Here is a 9,428-nt window from a genome sequence, read left to right on the forward strand (position 1 = left end):
TTATAATTAAAGTAGCTCTTTCACAACTTTGCTGCTTCTGCAGGGTGCTCTCAGACAAAGCACAGAGGAGGCGTGTGCTGACGGATGGCGTTGGGTAGGGGCGTGGAGTCACTTTCATCTCCCATGCACTGTTAAGTCTGAAAACAGACCAGATCTGCTACCTGTTTACAATATCCTCTAAGACATTGCTTTAGACTTTGTGGATCTGGCCTGATAACCATGGTGCCATGTCACCTTCTGAAAGCTTCTGGGGTGTGCCAGCAGCCTCCCTAGTGTGTGGGGGGGGGAGACAGGGGTGGTTTCCCCATCCTGTCTTCACAGAGAAATCACCACTGTGAGGTCAATGGAAATACTGCATGCGAAGAGCCAACTTGGTGTTAGATGTGGGCCTTGTTCTATGCGTGTTGGCTGTGGGTGACGTGTAAAATGTGAGTTCTTAATAATACGGCTTTCCAAGTATAGGAGACTGGATTTTACTTTCTTTTTTTGGGAGTTACCTGAAAAGAAATTATGCAACAGAAATGCAGTTAACTATTTAACTTCAGTGGAGTACTCATACATAATACAACTGCAGGAAATAGTGCATACTTTATCTTTGACTTGCAAAATCCTAAAACTCTTCCAAGACATTATGGTACCCCAAATGGGATCTTTTTGTCTTCCAGTACTGACACCAGGCTGATTTTTTTTCCTAAACTGTCAGTGTCTTAGAAATAGTCTAGAGAGACCAAACACTCACAAACTTAAATACCATTGAGCCAGTCTTGTGAAAATGTTGCTTCTACAGTATCTATTCTAATGTATTCCAAACAGGAAGTTTCATCTCAGGACTATTTGAGATAGGGACAAATGCTACCAGGTATGCTGCATTTCAGGGTGAGAACAGTTAACCACTTGGTACTGCAGGGGTACTGCAGGAGCCCTGCTGTTTACTCTGTCTGTTCTCCATACATGTACAAAAGCAATCTCTTTGTGGAGTTGTTTAAATATAGACATGATGCAGTAGTATTCTGTGCAGAACCATGACTCTTTTAGTCAACAGGAATTTGACTCAACTGGAAGCTGGTTTGGCAGCTGTTGCTCTAATACTTCTGCCTCAGTCCTTCAGAATTTGAGTTCTTGTCTACGCCAAAGTTGTAAGTCCCATAAGAGCTGCTTTTGTACCAACTTTCTGCTCCAGACCTCAGATTTCAGTCTTGTGAGATCAGTCACTCTAGTTGATATGCACTTAGAGCTGTCTCTAATATGGCTCCAGTGAATGAAACGCCCACCAAAAATAATTATCTTGCAACTACTGATATTAACTGATACATTTGTAGTGCTTGTAATCAATCAGTGTCATTATGGGTATAAAAATGGTATAAAGAAAAGGAAAAATGGATACAACCCTTGCAATTTGATTCATATATTGGAGTCTTTAACTAGTCACTAAGCACTCTACCCATGAAAACCATTATATGATTACACAGACAACAAGAGTAACCATACACCAGTAATCCAAATATCTCCACATTCACCAGTTAGAAAATAGGATGAAGAATAAAGATTAATACTGGTGGCTGAGGAAAAAGACCTGCCAAAGTCCTTTAAGTAATTTTTCATGTGAAAACACATGTCCAATGAGTACAGTGTAGATAGGCTGTTGATGCTGAATTGCTTGGGTGAGGAGGGATGGACTCTGGTGTCTGCGTTCTGCTCTAGCTTTGCTGCCTACTAATGTATGTGTGCATATTCAGGTGCCTGGCTACTGTCTTGGTTCAGGAACACCCTAACGGAAGAAAATCTTTATGTTACTCTAGTCACAAGCACAGACCAGGAGAATGCCTGTGCCCTGAAACTGGCACTGTGTTGTACTTTGGGAATTAATTAGATCACATAAACGAAATCATTACATCTTTATTCAGTTTAAGATAAAACAGTCTGCAAAACTCACAGCACAAACCATGAAAGGCATGGAGTAAGCAGTAAAGGCATGCAGATGTGCAGATGCACCTTTTAGTGTAATTATCTATTAAGTGTTCTTATATGGCCTACATGGACAGATAGCTGTTAAGTGTCAGTATTTTGCTCCTGAATTAAGGTATTTCACTCAAATAAGAGAGATATGATTAGTTCTCTGAAGCTAGTTCAAGCGGAGAGCACTTATACTAGAGCTCTCTACATCTGTGAGATGTCCTTGAAAGGCAAAATCTGTATTTGGGGATTTACAGAAGCTCCTGGCTGCACATACCATTATTAATGGGATCCCACAGAGCTGGTCACCTTTTCCATTAAAAATATAAATAAATAAAAATAAATAAATAATAAAATTAAATTAAATTAATTTTTTTTTTAAAAAAAGCTGTCACTTCATAACATATTGAGAAAATGCCTTTTTTTCCCCTATCTTTCTTTTGTTTTGGCGTTAGAAAGAAGCAAGGGAATGTTCATGTATGGAAAGGAAGAAACAGGTAAAAATATAAAGATGTTTTCTATGTGCACTTTGCAAGGCAAATTCTGCTGTCTTGCAGAACAATTCAGAAAATACCACTTATTTTTCATGTGGAAAGTATGACAAACAGTGAAGGTAGTTAATTCCATTCATCTGCCTTAAAATATTGTGGTATTTGATGAATAAAGCTTTGACCATTTTTTTCTTCATTTATGTCCTTTCCTTATGAGCTTAATTCTTCCTGTGCTTCTTATAAATTTTGATACATCTGCATGTAGACAGATGCCTGAAAGTATATTGCAACTTGCCATTTAAGTGAGTAGATTTTTGTCTGTTTTTTGTTGTTGTTGTTGTTGTTTTGGTTTGGTTTTTTTATCATGAACTCTAATTTGAACTGGAGGATTACACAATTTCTTTTCATATATTGTCAATTCCACTTAAAAAGCAAATTAGTGTGGGGAGAAAAAAAATAATCACAGTTTACTTTTCAACTTAAGGTCTGACATAGGCCGAGATAAGATCTATAGTGAAAGAAAAGGCCATCTTCTAAAGCAACTCTCTTTTAAGTGGTTCACACAGGGCTCCTGCTGAACTGGCCAGATGGTGCAGACAAGGTCATGCATGTTTTTAAATAATTTTTGAATATTGGTTGGTTGTCTCCCTGCTAGCCAGCCAAACCACAAGGCAAATTCTGAATTCTCAGTTAAATGAAACTCTCACAAGCATATCACTCAACAAAGCCTGGCACATTTTGCTGCCACATTTGAAAACAATAGGAATGAGAACTGAATTTCCTAACTTAATTCTGTCCCAAGCCATAATACACCTCACAGAAGGCCACACAAGGGGAGCAGTTCATATAAGCAAGAGGGGTTGCAGCACAGAGACAGTTGTCTTCCAGAGACTTACTTTGAATGCAGGCTACCAGATGCAGCACAGCTGTAACACCCATCTCCCTATTCCTGCCCTACACATCACCCTGCATTATTTAATATCACAAACCGGGCTCACCTCTGGCTGATATAGTCTGAGAACTACTATCAAAGAATGACATGCATATGTAATATGGACTTCCTAACTATGCTCTACATATTTGATAGGTCCCATTGATACAACTGGGGTAGGATTTCATCTCAGGTGCTTGACACCTCTAGTACAGTAATCTGAACATTCTAAGACATACTGTGAGTTTTCCTGCTTGGGGAAAAGTATGAACATTCTGGGTTCTTCAGTTCACTGAACTCCGGGCCCCAGTGTTGCAAGGCGGCGTCCTTAACCACTGCACCACTGGGGCACACAATTAGGGGAATCCAGGAACTTCCACCATGTTTATTTGTTTTATTTTAATGCATATTTATCTGGTTTTATGAAAGAGCAAGACAGACAGTCAGTACAGAGATGGTGCTGTTTCTTTCATTTAGCTGTTTTAGTCTGGTCTTGCAAAGGCATCACTATGTGAAGATTTGCCAGTGGTGGTGCTGTTTTTGTTTTGTTTCATTTTGTTTTGTTTTCAAATGTAGCAATTAACATCCATGGGTTTCTGTTATGCAGCTCTATTTCATTCAGTCTTTTAGCTTGAAAAAGATTTTTGGCTTGATGTCTAATCAACTTCCTGTAAAGGGAAGTGAAAAAGTTTCTGCTGGGCAAGAAAAAAATAAATTAATAAATATTTTTTCATTACATTAGAAGTATTCAAATTCAAAATTGTGTTTTTGTCTGTCTGGATGAAAGTGTTTATGGGTATGTTACCACTTAAAACTTACTTTTTACTTAAATCTGCATGTGCCAGAGAGATAAGAAAGAAGATTTAGTCAGTTGTTAATCATTTTTATTTGCATGTTTTCTTCTCCTTCCGTTCTCCTTCAACTTCAGGGTTTTATCTCTGGCAACTAGAATAAATTGCAAAACTTTCCTAGAAGAGTAAATGCTTATTTTAAGGTATATTTTTAAGAATTGATTTAGATTATTTTGCAGAGTTCTAGGATTCATCTTCACCTATCTATCTTTACCTATCATTAAAAACCAAGGATAGGTTTGAAGCATTAGAAAATAGGTATTTTTTCTTTCAGAAAAAAAAAAAAAAAGAAAGAAAAAAAAAAAAGAAGAAGAAGAAAAGAAATGAAAGAACAAATAAGAACAAATAAGAGCGAAGGGAAGGGAAATGGAAGGGAAAACATCCTTTTATTATTTATTTGAGCACTTACAGTTTCTGACATAAAGTGGGGAAGCACACCTCCTCTTTGCTGATCCATGCAAACTGCTGCAATCTAATCAGCACAATATCTTTATATTCTGTGCCAACCTGAGAGAGAAGCAAGGACAGCCATCACAATAGCAGCAGGTCCATGCACTGCCTTCTCACAGAATGTAAGAGTATCCAGTTTGCACAACAGCAAGATCAAAAGTGTGGTTGTTCAAAGCAGAGTAGTCTACCTCCCATTTCAAAGAAGGCTGAAAGTGGTTCACTTCTGCTTATGACACAGAGGGTGTTGTTACCAGATATTTGGAACAGATAGCAGTGTTTCTTGATGGAGAAAGGTCCTGTGCTATCACAGTCTCATTCTGTCTCTTGAAAAGCTTTGGGTTCATAACCAAGTATGATCATGAAGGTACTTTATTTATTTTTCATTTGTTTTTGAGATTTTAGACACAAATTCCATATAGAAGAAATGATATAACTGAAGAAATAGCAAAAGAAACATTGTAAACAGAGGTATAACAAAGCCAACAAAAGAAGGAAGAACCCCAGACTTATCAAGGATAACAGCTTTGTGCACTAGATCTAATTGACATCTGAAAGAAGAAGGAGACACATAACGGACATACAGGTTTCATGCTAGTAACCCCAACCCCAAGCTACATTGCCAGCGTGTACTCCTATGGTTTTGTTTTTGTTTTCTGAAAGAGTTTAGCCCCATTTCTGGGCAGAAAGAATTTTAAAACAGTCTTTTTCAGGAATTTACAGTAAGTTTGAGATTATAAGCAGGCATTTCTATAAAGAATTCAAAAGTCAGTTTATTCATATTTAAAATCTGTCTTCTAGGAATATTTATTTAATAAAAATCATGGAAAGTATTAAAAAAATAGATCTAACTTTTAAATAAGATATATATTGGATTTTTTCATAAACAGCAAGTCGCAGTCATTCCCATATGCTTATACACTTAAAATATTAAAGCTCTTTTAATGTATAATTCTCTTTATGCTGATATTCAGGTCATATATTATTTAACAAAGGGAACCTCCAGAATGTATATTTTTTTCATTTTATCCTTTTTACAAGCATTATCTCAGGTCTCTCAAGCCTGTGAATGAAGTTCAGTGTGAACTGATAAGTTTTGTTTAAGAAAGAATACTAATGATTTTGAGTTACTGTTATGTGGTAGAAATCAAACTCAATTATTTTTCAGTTCCACAATTCTCTATCTACCATGAAACCTCTACCAGGTGTTCTTCTTCATTTAGAGTCTTACTTCTGAAATCCAGCATAGTGAGGGGAAGCAAAATACTAATCAGGAAACCTGACTCTTTCTAATTGGAAAAAAAATCTCTGTCAATCATGGATGATATTTCCTCAGGACTGAGACCTATATTTTGCACAGCATTTTCAGCTGGAATTAATAGATTGATCAGTAAATGGGCACAGCTTGAAGTACTCAATGACCTTGACTGTGTTTTCTGACATATTATTGCTATTATTTAAATCTTACTTTCCATTCTTCAGTAATCAACTGTTTAGATAGTTTTTATAAGCAATGCAACTGTTTGTTATAGGAGTGCTGATATATTCAAATTTATTGAAATAAAAGACATTCTGTTTTAGTATCTTGCAGTATAATATCTGTGTTTTTTGATAGCATATTCCTGCTGTGCCTATCAGCAGATTTATACAATATACTGAAACCACTTAAAATTTAAAACTCAAACTTGAAAAGAAAAATCACTTTTTCTAAAGGAAAATGCATATTTTTTATTAATGAAAATAACCTGGTAAACTTTTCAGAAACTTTGATGTTCTTTTGAGTAATCTCCTGCTTTGTTATATCCAAGCATCACTGCTACACATCCATATGTAGAAATATGTGCAGAGCACTCACTAGCAATTAAAAATCACAATTTTTGTTGTGCAGTAGTCCAAAAGAGATTTTATCTGTTGAAAGACTTATTTTCTTTCAAGGGCTAGCATTTGCTATTTCTGCATTTCCCTGTAAGTTGATTTTGTTTTTAAAATTTGTCTTATTGTTTATACTTATAATGAGAGTAATGAAATTCAGTGAAGGTCCAAAAATAAAATAAAATAAAAAGAGTAAGGTATTTATGAAATAGTCCATTATACTTCCTTTGCAGCATGTTGTTTTCAGTATGATTCAGAAAATAATAGATGCAATTTGAGACTATAAATTTAAAGATGAGTTTTACAACTTTGGCAAGTGGAAAATGCCAGTTTATTCCAATATGTCACTAGACATGTCTTCTGTTGTGCTAATGGTCTGTCTAGACTCCTGTCACTGAAGGAGGGATCTTACAGCAATGTCATGTGTCTTTAACACTGAAGAACAAACATATATATGTCACGGAGTTCTCTCCAGAGCTCACTCCAGGACAGTGGTCACAAACCCGGGGCAGCAGGAACAAAAGCCCCTCCCTCCCCCCCTTTTCTCTAGCGGCACAGCGCGGCGTGGCCCGGCCACGTGCGTTTCGGGAGAGGGGAAGGGAAGGGAGATTGCGATTAGGTCTAACAAAAAATGAAGGAGAAAAAAAGGTGATCTGAGAACGAACGGCAGTTTAATAACCTAATAACGCTAAACAACAACAAGAGAGTTTCAACAAAGAGAATACCAAGTCCCCAATCTCACCGATGGAGCTGTGGAAGGCGGAAAGCTCCGACCGCGTTGTCTCCTCGCAGGGAGCCGGTCCAGCAACCCCGTCCCCTTCCTCACTTCCCTTCCGGTGCCCCTCCCCACATGCCCATTTAAGGCAGTCCACAGAAAAAAAAACTTGTCCCCTTTACTCCCATTATGAGGCATGGTGTTCTGATGTGGAATACCAACACCAACCAAATTACAAAACCATAACATTCCACCCCTTATTACACATCACCAGATCATGCCTAACTTTTATCAACATATAAACAGAACAGTAGTTAACATGCATTACATATGTACATACAGATATATATATATATATACACACATGGAATCACAGGCTGCACTCCCCCAGCATCAAATTTCCCTGTGGCACACACTGAACATCCCCATCCTTCTGCATCACCCACCAGGTGCACCCAGGTCCCTGTGCAAAGACAGTTCCACGGAGGGGCCTCCCCTTTCCAGAGGCTGGGAGGACCCAAACCTTTTCCCAGCATATTCTTTCCATGCACCACAGGAACCTTGTCTCCCTCCATGGTACGCAGGGAGTTGGACTGTGTAGCGCCATCTCGGTTGGCTGATCCTCGGGTGTTTACCAGCCAGGTGGCTTCTGCTAGATGTTTCTCCCAGTTCTTAAATGTTCCACCACCCATCACTTTCAGCGTGGTTTTCAGCAAACCGTTGTGGCGCTCGATCTTACCAGCGGCTGGTGCGTGATAGGGGATGTGATAGATCCACTCGATGCCATGTTCTTTGGCCCAAGTGCTCACCAGTGAATTTTTGAAATGAGTCCCATTTTCTAATTCAATCCTCTCTGGGGTGCCATGTCGCCACAGGATTTGTGTCTCTAGGCCTAATATGGTGTTTCTGGCAGTGGCATGGGGTACCGCATATGTCTCAAGCCACCCGGTGGTTACCTCCACCATGGTGAGTACATAATGCTTACCATTACGAGTCTTTGGCAGGGTGATATAATCAATCTGCCATGCCTCCCCATATTTATACTTTTCCCATCGCCCTTCCCCCCAGAGAGGTCTCATCCTCTTGGCCTGTTTGATCATGGCACAGGTGTCACAATCATGGATGATCTGCGCAATAGCATCCATAGTTATGTCCACCCCTCGGTCTCTAGCCCACTTATGTGTTCCATCTCTGCCTTGATGGCCTGAGGTCTCATGGGCCCACCGAGCTAGGAATAACTCTCCCTTATTCTGCCAATCCAGGTCTATCTCAGCCACCTCAATTCTGGCAGCTCGATCTACCTGGTGGTTATTTTGTTGCTCCTCTGTTGCTCGACTCTTGGGCACGTGGGCATCTACGTGACGCACCTTTAGGACCATGTTCTTTATTCGGGCAGCAATGTTCTTCCATAGTTCAGCGGCCCAAATAGGTTTACCTTTCCGCTGCCAGTTGTTTTGCTCCCATTGCTGCAACCACCCCCATAAGGCATTGGCCACCATCCATGAGTCAGTATAGAGGTAAAGCACTGGCCATTTCTCCCGCTCAGCAATGTCTAGGGCCAGCTGGACAGCCTTTACCTCCGCAAATTGACTCGATTCTCCTCTTCCTTCTGTGGCCTCTGCAACTTGTCGTGTGGGGCTCCACACAGCAGCCTTCCATCTGCGATGTTTCCCAACAATGTGGCATGATCCATCAGTGAACAGGGCGAATTTCTTTTTGTTTTCCGAAAGTTCATTGTATGGTGGAGCCTCTTTGGTGCGTGACACCTCTTCTGCTGGTGGTGCTTCAAACTTTTTACCTTCGGGCCAGTCCATGATCACTTCTAGGATCCCTGGACGGCTGAGGTTCCCCATCCGGGCCCGCTGTGTGATTAGTGCAACCCACTTACTCCATGTGGCGTCTGTGGCATGGTGAGTGGAGGGAACCTGCCCTTTAAACATCCAATTCAGCACTGGAAGTTGAGGTGCCAGGAGAAGCTGTGTTTCGGTGCCAATTACCTCAGAGGCAGCCCAGACCCCTTCATATGCGGCTAAGATCTCCTTCTAAGTTGTAGTGTAGCCCTCTTCCGACCCCCTGTATGCTCTACTCCAGAATCCTAGGGGTCGGCCTCGGGTCTCATCTGAGGTTCTCTGCCACAAGCTCCAAGTGGGACCTTTCTCCCCAGCAGC

This window comes from Coturnix japonica, chromosome Z, assembly GCF_001577835.2.
Source record: "Coturnix japonica isolate 7356 chromosome Z, Coturnix japonica 2.1, whole genome shotgun sequence".
Classification (NCBI taxonomy): Eukaryota; Metazoa; Chordata; class Aves; order Galliformes; family Phasianidae; genus Coturnix; species Coturnix japonica.